Raw genomic sequence first — 12,299 nt, forward strand, 5'->3', positions numbered from 1 at the left:
AGTTGGTTATGGCATAAGAGGTTGTGTCATGTTAATTTTCTAGGTCCCGGGGACAATGGAGAGGGGGGGGTGGGGGTGAATCAGTTGTCTAATAAATTCAAACCAAAATCTTATTAACCAACTTAATGCTTAATACCGATAAGATAGTTAAATGTGCTGGTAAATAGTGTTAACAGGAAATGTTGTACCAGTAAGAATTAATGCATGAAACATAAGCACAAAGTCAACCACAACACATGACACAAATATGTGTACGTGGAAACCCTGTAAGGGGAAAAACCACGGTGGGAAACCTTACCCACAATCAGATGATACTACTGCAGATAGTAAGTGTACAAAGAGGGGTCTGCACATGCAAAAAGGCCAACAGCCTAGAGCTCACTGCTCAAACACAAATGGGAGTCACACTGACTACAGTTGGATGGTTAAATCCAATGAGAATGTACTACACAAAATAGCATCTCCATATGCTGGATTCAGTACCGGTGTAATGCTGATATGCTTCTACAAAAACCTAGCTTCACCTTCAAATGATGTCTTCGTGTATACCCCTGCTTAATCTTCCATATACCTTCTTACAATTCTTTTTCGCATTCCACAATTGATCTTACAAATAAGATCTTACATTTATACCATACCCTAAGACCAATTTTAGTAGGTCGGCTCTACAAGATATTACAATAAAACATTTTACAAATAATACAATATCTGATGCAATAACCGATTGAACATGTCATCTTAAAGCTTTTATAACAATAATAAATCATCTCCATAGCGTGCCATGCTGATCTGGAAAAGATAAATCTGTCGGTGTAACCCTAGATAATCTGGACCTATTTGCCGATAAAAGCAAATATGCAAATAAGAATATACCAATGATATTACTTCAAGAAAAAGTGTCCACATGATGTCTTCGACATTACCAAGTGTCTTCCATGTCATTGTAGGTACTGGTGAACATTATATCCTGGCGGTTAACCATATACCGGTGATTGTTTGAACAGTTTACTGATTGCCAGTGAATGTTGTTGGATCTCCGAAGTAGGTGTATTTAGCAGGTGTTGACATCAATGACAAAAACATACCAAAATACCAACAATCTCCCCCTTTGGCATTGATGGCAACACAAGATGGAAAATCCATCAAAGTGCCAAAATAGAAATGCCAAGTACAAAAACCAATTCTCCCCCTAGGAGTAATATGTGTTTATTTACAATACCAATCTCTCCTCAAAAAGATAATGCATTTTTCATATATTTTTCCTTAATGTTTTTCCATATATCTCTCCCCCTTTGACATCAAATGCCAAAGTCACAAAAAGGTCAAGTTCATACAAAATACCAACCAATTCAATATACCAACTACTCCCCCTGAGAAGTAGCTTCCTCATCAAATACCAGAATAAAAGATTTGTCCATTTAATTCTGTCGGTTGATGACAATCATCAACTATCTAAGTCTCTACCGGTGGAGGTAAGACTCCGAGCTGATCTCTGAGATACTCAAAAGTTTCCTTAGGCAAAGGTTTTGTAAAAATATCTGCAAGTTGTTCTTTAGTATTCACATAAACCAGTTTTATTTCCTTTTCTTCAACTTTTTCCCTTAGAAAATTCAGTTTGATAGAAACATGTTTTGTTTTAGAAAGTAATACTAGATTCTTAGATATATCAATTCTTGCAGTGTTATCACAATATATAGTAATAGGTTCCTTGCATTTTACCTTTATGTCTTTCAACATTTGCTCAAGCCAAAGTACCTGTGTACAGTTTGTTGCTGCTGCAACATATTCTGATTCTGCAGTTGATAAAGATGTACAACTTTGTTTCTTACTTAAACAAGAAACTAATCTCTTTCCAAGAAAGAATGCTCCTCCAGTGGTGCTCTTTCTATCATCCACATCTCCTGCCCAATTTGCATCTGTGTATGCATATAGATCAAAATTTTCATCTTTAGGATACCATAATCCAAGATTTGTTGTGCCTTGTAAGTATCGGAAAATCCTTTTTACTGTTGATTCATGATTTTCCTTGGGATTACTCTGAAATCTAGAAACTATACATACTGCATTCATAATATCAGGTCTGGTTTGTGTCAAATACAGTAAACCTCCTATCATAGATTTGTATCTAGTTGGATTAACAGGTGTAGATTCATCCCTTTGAGATAATTTGTCATTTGTAGTCATAGGTGTGCTTACCGGTTTAGAGTTCTCCATCCCAAATTTCTTGAGTAGTTCTTTCAAGTACTTAGATTGACTCAAAAATATGCCTTTATCAGTCTGTAAAATCTGCAATCCTAAAAAGAATTTTATTTCTCCAATCATAGACATTTCAAATACATGCTGCATTTTAAGAGAAAATTCTTTGCATAATCCATCTTCTCCTCTGTAGGATTTGAGAAATACAAATCCACAGAACCCAAAAGAAACCTGCATGCAAGAAACCTGTCACAGAGAAAGAGAGAGAACGAATACAAGGGTTTTGACTCTGACAAAGAGAAAAGATGTATTGTCAGAGAAAAATGAATCAAGAATATGAATAATACAAGAGATCAATCCTTATAAAGGAGATCAACACCAAAAGGAAAACCTAACCCTAAGGTGTGAGCATTTAATAATTAAATATTAATTATTAAATGACTAATATGTGCATAAAGGGAAATCTTAAGAGGAGAGCAAAGTTAATTAATTACTTTACTCTAACACCCCCCCTTAAGATGAGCTACAATGCAGATACAAACAATGCAGAAAAAAGCAAAGGAACTACAATGCAAAAGAGGGTCCCGGCAACAAGGCCTGATGAGGTACCCGAATACAAGAAAATCTCTATAAAGCGGAGTAAAGGAGAAAACCCAGTGGGAAAAAACTCCTCTCCAAAAAGAGATAAAGAATCATGCTGAAAAGAAAACATGAAGGAAGGAAGGCCTCACTGAGACCCCCCAAGGACAACTTCCTTCACCCCAAGCATTGAGCGCAACTGAAGATAGCGCGGAGATGCCAAGGGTTTAGTGAAGATGTCTGCAACCTGCTCCTCTGTAGGAATATACTCCAAGATGAGAGAACCATCCTGAATCAACTGTCTGATGAAGTGCATGTGGATTTCAATATGCTTTGTCCGCTGATGCTCCACTGGGTTGCGAGAAATGTGAATGGCGCTCTAGTTGTCACACCAAAGAATAGTGGGACAATCTGGAGGAAACCCAAACTCTGTCATCGATTGCCGAAGCCATAAAACCTCCTGACTGGCTAACACTGCTGCACGGTACTCAGCCTCTGTAGATGATAATGCAATAGCAGATTGCTTCTTGCAAGACCATGTGATAGGACCAGAACCAAGGCAAAAAACGAAGCCAGAAGTAGACTTCCGATCATTGACATCACCAGCCCAATCGGAGTCAGTGAAGCCAATGATGTGAGGGGATCCTGAAGAGTAGTGAATGCCATAATGTGTGGTGCCCCAAATATATCTCAAAATACGTTTGGCTGCTTGCCAATGGCTCTCATGAGGATCATGGGAGAACCGAGAGACAAGGCCAACCGCAAAGGAAAGATCAGGACGAGAATGTGTCAGGTACAACAGACTGCCAACCAACTGCCTGTATAAAGTGGGGTCTACTGAAGGAGTAGAGCAAGTGGAAGAAAAAACAACACCTGACTGAAATGGAGTGGGGGCAGACTTGCAATCAAGCATGCCAAATCGCTGAAGCATATCAAGAGCATACTTCTCCTGAAAAATGGAAATCCCATCCGAAGACTGAATAACCTGTAGACCCAGAAAGAAGTGCAAGAGACCAAGATTGGTCATCTCAAACTACTCCATCAAAGCTCTCTGAACACTCTGAATCATGGAGGATGAGCTACCTGTAATGATGAGATCATCTACATATAGCACGAGAATCAAAAGATCACCCTCCTGACGCTGAATATAGACTGTGTGATCGGAATGACAGCGTGTGAAGTGCGGTGGCCGGGCGGGGGGCCGCGTGGAAGCGCACCGGCTGGGCTGCGCGTTTTTAGATAAAAAAACCTGCGTTTTTTATATATATTTTTTTTTTTTTTCCGCCTCGGTTTTCGTGCCCTAGGGTCGTACGGCCTTGGGGCCAAAAAAAATTTGCCTCCTGGTGCAACTGTGTCCAAATCGGACGAATTTTATATGGAAATAGGGGTTTTTGGGCGCTACGAGCTCAACAGTGAGGTCCGTTTGGGCTCAAAGTGCACCGAAAAAAAATACCCCCTATTCCAAAATAAAAAACAGAAGACAAACACAGATCTGATGCAACCAAAACCTGGATCTCAAAATCTTTCAAAAGTCTGAACAAGCTGCAGCAGATCCAGCTCTGATACCATGTAGGATTTGAGAAATACAAATCCACAGAACCCAAAAGAAACCTGCATGCAAGAAACCTGTCACAGAGAAAGAGAGAGAACGAATACAAGGGTTTTGACTCTGACAAAGAGAAAAGATGTATTGTCAGAGAAAAATGAATCAAGAATATGAATAATACAAGAGATCAATCCTTATAAAGGAGATCAACACCAAAAGGAAAACCTAACCCTAAGGTGTGAGCATTTAATAATTAAATATTAATTATTAAATGACTAATATGTGCATAAAGGGAAATCTTAAGAGGAGAGCAAAGTTAATTAATTACTTTACTCTAACATCCTCCAAAGATTATATCATCAACAAATACTTCCATAATCAAAATGCCATCATTAGTTACTTTGTAATATAAATTTCTATCTGCATTTCCTTTAGTAAAACCAATTTTTAAAAGATACTTATCCAATCTTCCATACCAAGCTCTTGGAGCTTGTTTTAGTCCATACAGAGCTTTTCTTAATCTACAGACCATATCATTGTTATCTGTCAAAGAAAATCCATCAGGTTGTTCAATATAGACTTCCTCTTCAAGATCTCCATTCAAAAATGCACATTTAATATCCATTTGATAAACTTTGTAATCCTTGTGAGCTGCAAAGGCCAAGAATAATCTAACTGCCTCAATTCTGGCTACCGGTGCAAAGGTTTCATTGTAATCAACTCCTTCTTTCTGAGAATATCCCTTACACACTAGTCTTGCTTTATTCCTGACAACCTTACCATCTTCATTGAGTTTGTTTCTAAATACCCATTTGGTTCCAATTACATTTTTATTTACAGGCCAGGGAACTAATGTCCAAGTATTATTTTTCTCAATTTGTCCTAATTCTTCTTCCATAGCTTTAATCCAAAATTTATCTTCACATGCCTCATTGATAGATAATGGTTCAATTTGAGAAATAAGACATACCTATTCATTTGCCAATCTTCCTCTTGTCATGACTCCTTTAAATTTGCTTCCAATTATCTGATCTTCAGAATGATTCAGTCTTACATACCGAGGTGTCTTAGTATGTTGTTGTTCTTCAATTACTATGGTATCCTCTGATGATACCGGAGTAACTGGATCATCATTCTATATCGGTGGATTTACTGTTGGTTCATTTGTCATAATTTATGTTACCGGTTCAGAGTCTATATACCTTGAAGTTCCTCTGAATTGTTCGTCAATCTTTACATTTGTACTCTCAACAATTTTCTGTAATCTTTTATTAAAACATCTATAAGCTTTACTCTTAGATGAATAACCAAGAAATATTCCTTCATCACTTCTAGGATCAAACTTGCCAATATACTCATCTCTTCTAATATAACATTTACTTCCAAAAATTCTGAAATACTTAAGAGTAGGAGTATTACCAAACCATAGTTCATGAGGGGTCTTACCGGTTTCACCTTTGATGTGAACTTTGTTGAATGTATAGACAGCAGTGCTTACTGCCTCTCTCCAGTACACGTGTGGTAGATTTGCTTCTGATAACATACTTCTTGCTGCATCCAAAATAGTTCTATTTTTCCTTTCAACAACTCCATTTTGTTGTGGTGTCCGAGGTGTTGATAACTATCTTTTGATTCCATTTACTTCATAGAATGTATTAAAATCTCTAGATGTGAATTCTCCTCCTTGATCTGATCTTAAACATTTAATTTTCTTACCGGTTTCATTTTCAACCATTGCTTTGAATAGTTTGAACTTCCCAAGTGCTTCTGATTTTTCCCTGAGAAAAGTAACCCAACACATTCTAGAATAATCATCAATGATTAGCATGAAATATCTATCACCTTGTAAGCTTTTAGTTCTAGCCGGACCACATAAATCAGTGTGAATTAAATCAAGAGCATTATTGGATTTTTCTAGAATACTTTTGAAACTAGTTCTAACTTGTTTTCCAAATTGACATTCTTTGCAAATTGTATTCTGAGGTTTCATAATTTTAGGTAGATCTCTAACTGCCTTAGAAGTACTGATTTTTACCATGCAATCAAAATTTACATGACATAGTCTTTTATGCCATAGCCAACTTTCATCTATATGTGCAATTAAGCATGCCTTTTCACTGTTATTCAAATGAAAGATATTACCTCTAGTCTGATTACCGGTTGCAATTTCCAACCCAGTTCTATTCATGATTTTGCATTTTCCATTTTTAAATTGTAACTGAAAACCTTTCTCAACTAATTGACCAACACTTAAAAGATTATTTTTTAATCCTTCAACATGGTAAACATTGTCAGTGTTATGTTTACCATCAAGAGATATTGAACCCTTACCTTTGATTGAACAGGCTTTGTCATCTCCAAATCTTACTAAACCTCCATTGTATTCTTGAAAGTTCAAGAATTTGCCTTTGTCTCCAGTCATGTGATGTGAGCATCCTGAGTCAATAATCCATTCATCCTTTGATTCAACTTTAGCTGCTAGGGCTTGTTCTACCGGTTGAGCAATAGGTGCCGGTTGATCTTCTGTTATAGCAAAAAAGACCCATCTGTTGTCTGCTGGATCCTCATCAGAATCATCAGTCACACCTTCATCAGCAATGTAACAAGATTTATCTTTGTTTTTCTTAAATCTGTATCTCTGATATTCAGGATTAGGTTTGTATGTCCTTCTAGCTTCTTCTCTTAGTCTAGCATGTCTATCAGGGCATCTTGAAGCCATATGACCAATCTTATTGTAGTTGAAACATTTAAAGGGTGCTTTACCTTCATACTTACTTCCAATTGGACCTTTTGGCATTTTTCTTGCAAATAGTGCTTCAAGTTCTTCAAGTTCTTCATTCTCCTTCCTGGTTTCTTCAAGTTCTCTTGCATAAAAGGCTCTCCAGTCTGATTTGTCAAAAGATGGAGCAGATGATGTTGATGCTTTGAAGGCCAAATCAGTTTTTATAGTAGCAATAGGACCAAATTCCTCAATTTCAAAAGCTAAAAGTTTTACAATCAATGTATCCCTAGTTACTGATGTATTAGGCATTGTTCTCAACTCATTAATAGCAGTAACCTTCATTTTATATGCCGGTGGCAAACCTCTTAAGATTTTTGAAACAATCTCATCTTCACTCAAGGTTCCTCCACAACATTTGATACCTAAGACAATTTCATTTACTCTTTCCATAAAAGAAAAAATTCTTTCATCTTCTTCCATTTTCAGATGTTCATACCTGACTCGGAAGCTTTCAAGTTTTGCAATTTTGACTATGGAATCTCCTTCATTCAGTGTTTCCAAATGATCCCAAATAGCTTTTTTAGTAGATCTATCTAATAATCCCATGATTTGTTGATCTGATAATACGCTTAAAAGTGCTTCTCTTGCTTTGCAATCATTTTCTTCATCTTTACCTAAAGTAATAGGAGCAGGCTGACCAGCTATGGGAGCAGTATAACCATTCTTAGTAACTTCCCAGATGTCTTTACCAATGCAATTCAGATGTGTCTCCATTCTGATTTTCCATATTCCATAGTTGGTTCCATCAAGTTTAGGACTATCCTTTCTGAAATAATTAGTAGACATTGGATCTCCTCAAGTTGTTAAACTTAAAAAAAAGGACTAGGCTCTGATACCAATTGTAGGTCCCAGTGACAACTGAGAGGGGGGGGGGGGGGGTGAATCAGTTGTCTAATAAATTCAAACCAAAATCTTATTAACCAACTTAATGCTTAATACTGATAAGACAGTTAAATGTGTCGGTAAACAGTGTTAACAGGAAATGTTGTACCGGTAAGAATTAATGCATGAAACATAAGCACAAAGTCAACCACAACACATGACACAAATATTTGTATGTGGAAACCCTGTAAGGGGAAAAACCATGGTGGGAAACCTTACCCACAATCAGATGATACTACTGCAGATAGTAAGTGTACAAAGAGGGGTTTGCACATGCAGAAAGGCCAACAACCTAGAGCTCACTGCTCAAACACAAATGGGAGTCACACTGACTACAGTTGGATGGTTAAATCCAATGAGAATGTACTGCACAAAATAGCATCTCCATATGCTGGATTCAGTACCAGTGTAATGCTGATATGCTTCTACAAAAACCTAGCTTCACCTTCAAATGATGTCTTCGTGTATACCCCTTCTCAATCTTGCATATACCTTCTTACAATTCTTTTCGCATTCCACACTTGATCTTACAAATAAGATCTTACATTTATACCATACCCTAAGACCAATTTTAGTAGGTCGCCTCTACAAGATATTACAATAAAACATTTTACAAATAATACAATATCCGATGCAATAACCGATTGAACATGTCAGCTTAAAGCTTTTATAACAATAATAAATCATCTCCATAGCGTGCCATGCTGATCTGGAAAAGATAAACCTGTCGGTGTAACCCTAGATAATCTGGACCTATTTGCCGATAAAAGAAAATATGCAAATAAGAATATACCAATGATATTACTTCAAGAAAAAGTGTCCACATGATGTCTTTGACATTACCAAGTGTCTTCCATGTCATTGCAAGTACCGGTGAACATTATATCCTGTCGGTTAACCATATACCGGTGATTGTTTGAACGGTTTACTGATTGCCATTGAATGTTGTTGGATCTCCGAAGTAGGTGTATTTAGCAGGTGTTGACATCAATGACAAAACCATACCAAAATACCAACAAATTTTGATTTTATTGTTAAGATCAATTCAACAAAGGCAATTAGAGATATACCTAAGATTATAAAGCCTCATAATCCGGTATTTAAGGAATGTCAATTGGGAAAGAAAGTTAGAACTTCTTTTAAGAGTGTACATGATAAATCTAATGGTGTGCTTGATTTGATTCACACTGAGTTATGTGGTCTAGCAAGGACCAGAAGCTTTCAAGGTGATAGGTATTTCATGCTGATAATTGATGACTATTCTAGAATGATGTGGGTGACTTTTCTAAGGGAGAAGCCTGAAGCCTTTGAGAAATTCAAGATCTTTAAATCAAAGGTGGAAACGGAAACTGGATTGAAAATCAAATGTTTGAGATCAGATCAAGGCGGTGAGTTCACTTCTCATGAATTTAATAGTTATTGTGAGACAAATGGAATTAGGAGATAGTTATCTCCACCCTGGACTCCTCAGTAGAATGGAGTAGTGGAAAGGAAGAATAGAACCATTTTGGATGCAGCAAGAACCATGATTATGGAAGCCAAATTGCCTCACATCTACTGGAGAGAAGCAATGAGTACAACAGTCTACACATTCAATAAAGTTCATATCAAAGGTGAAACTGGTAAGACTCCTTATGAATTATGGTTTGGACATACACCTATTGTTAAATATTTCATAATTTTTGGAAATATAAATTATATCAAAAGGGATGATTCAATTGGGAAGTTTGATCCTAGATGTGATGAAGGAATATTTCTTAGATATTCAATTCAGAGCAAAGCATATAGATGTTATAACAAAAGATTACAGAAAATTGTGGAGAGCGCAAATGTGAAAGTGGATGAGCAATACAAAGATCAATCTATATCATATGACAGGGAATCGGTAGTGGAAATGGTCATAACTAAACTGGCAATGCCTCAACTGGTACAAGACACTGAAACAGTTACACAAGTACAAGCAAAAAATTCAACTGTGACTGATGATCAGAATAGTGAACCTGAAGTTCAGAAGACACCAAGGTATGTAAGGTTAAATCATTCTGAAGATCAAATCATTGGAGATAGGAACAAGGGTGTTATGAAAAGAAGAAGACTGGAAAATGAAGAGGTGTGTCTTATTTCTCAAGTTGAACCGACATCTGTTATTGAAGCTTGTAAAGATAAACATTGGCTAAAGGCTATGGAAGATGACAAAGATATGGTTTGCAGGTTAAGGAAAGCATTATATGGATTGAAACAACCTGCTAGAGCTTGGTATGCAAGGTTGGATAAATATCTTTTGAAGCTTGGTTTTACTAAAGGCAATGCTGAAAGTAATTTAAATTATAAGATCACTGATGATGATATTCTGATTATTGAAGTATTTGTTGAGGATATCATTTTTGGAGGTGAAAATAAATTGTGCATGGAATTTTCTAATAATATGAATAATAAGTTTGAAATGTCCATGATTGGTGACATGAGATTTTTCTTAGGTTTGCAGATTAATCAAACTAGCAAAGGCATCTTTATCTGTCAAACTAAGTATCTAAGGGAATTGTTGAAAAAGTTTGGTATGGATAATTCCAAACCGGTAAGTACTCCTATGGTGACAAGTGAGAAATTATCTATCAAAGACACATCTACACTAGTAAATTCAACAAGGTATTAGTCTATGATTGGTGGCTTGTTATATCTGAATCAAACTAGACTAGATATTATGAATGCGATAAGTATTGTTTCAAGATATCAAAGTAATCCTAAAGCAAATCATGAATGTGCAGTAAAGAGGATATTCTGGTATTTGCAAGGAACAACAAAATATGGCTTATGGTATTCTAGAGATGATAACTTCACTTTATGTGCATATACAGATTCAGATTAGGCAAGAGATACTGATGACAAAAAGAGCACTTATGGTGGAGCTTTCTTTCTTGGAAAGAAATTGGTTTCATGGATTAGCAAAAAATAGTCATGCATTTCTTTATCTACTACAGAGGTTGAATATGTTGCAGCAACAACTAATTGTATACAAGTCTTGTGGATGAAGCAAATGTTGAAGGACATCAAGGTAAATTGTAGTGAATTGATAGTTATCTATTGTGATAACTCTACAGCTATTGACATGTCTAAGAATCCAGTATTTCACTCTAAGACTAAGCACATATCAATAAAATATAACTTTCTGAAGGACAAGGTGGAAGAAAAGGAAGTCAAATTGGTTTATGTGAGCACTAAAGAGCACATTGCAAATATATTCACTAAATCATTGTCTAAGGAATCATTTGAATATTTGAGAGACATGCTAGGGGTATCTACCCCTCCGGCAGAGACTTAAGCGATGCAGGTTGGCATCATTCTAGTATGCATCATCAACTTTATCCTTTGCTTCGGGTTGATGTAGTGGTGCTACTACTCAGGGGCAGTAGTCATCTTTGAGATTCACTTAATTTTGATATCTATATCATATCTTTGGCATTGATGTCAAAGGGGGAGAGTTATATGTAAAAAATAATGTTTATGGGAGTGATTCAGATTAGTTTTAGATTGGACTGCACTCCTCAAGGGGAGTTGCTAGGATTTTTCAGTTTTTCATTGTTATATCTTCTATGAGAAATGTTTGGCATTTCTTGGCACTTAGATGTTTTCTTTTTCACATCGAGTGTTGCCATCAATGCCAAATGGGGATATTGTTGGCAATATAGAGGAATTGATTATGTGTTGCATTGATGTTTTGTCATTGATGTCAACACTAGCTATTATGGTTGGTTACCGACAGACAAGTTTTGGTTACCGGTAGAAGGGACTATCTGTTGGACACTTCCGGCATGTTTGGATCAATGGAGTATGTTTGGTTTTATGTGTTACATGTTTTTGGAGCATGTTTTGGTCAGTTGGTATTGACTTGGTGATCAGATGCTATCATACACTCTAGTAAGCATATACCGGTAAGGGTTTAAGGTTTTACCAGCAGAGTTTTTACTGAGAATCTTTGACAAGATGCATAAGTGGTGTTGGTGCGGCTTCTAGATGGAATTCAAGATGCAGAAGGTGATCCTTGTTTGTGCCTCGACTGGTTGGAGACGTCGCTTTGGCGTGGTGGACCCAGATTAGGTCTAGTACCTATCTAGGTTATGGACCGGTATCATATTAACATGTTCTCTACACGTTACCGAGATGTTTTAGGGATTGGTTAATGTTTTTTTGGTCTAAAGCCAACATGGCATATCATTATAATATGGATGTATGTAATTATCTTATTGTAATATCTTTTAGGTGGCCGACCTAATTGGTTTAGGCCTTAGGGTTTGTATAAATTGATGTAAGATCTCA

Source organism: Cryptomeria japonica, chromosome 2 (assembly GCF_030272615.1).
Source record: "Cryptomeria japonica chromosome 2, Sugi_1.0, whole genome shotgun sequence".
Taxonomy (NCBI): Eukaryota; Viridiplantae; Streptophyta; class Pinopsida; order Cupressales; family Cupressaceae; genus Cryptomeria; species Cryptomeria japonica.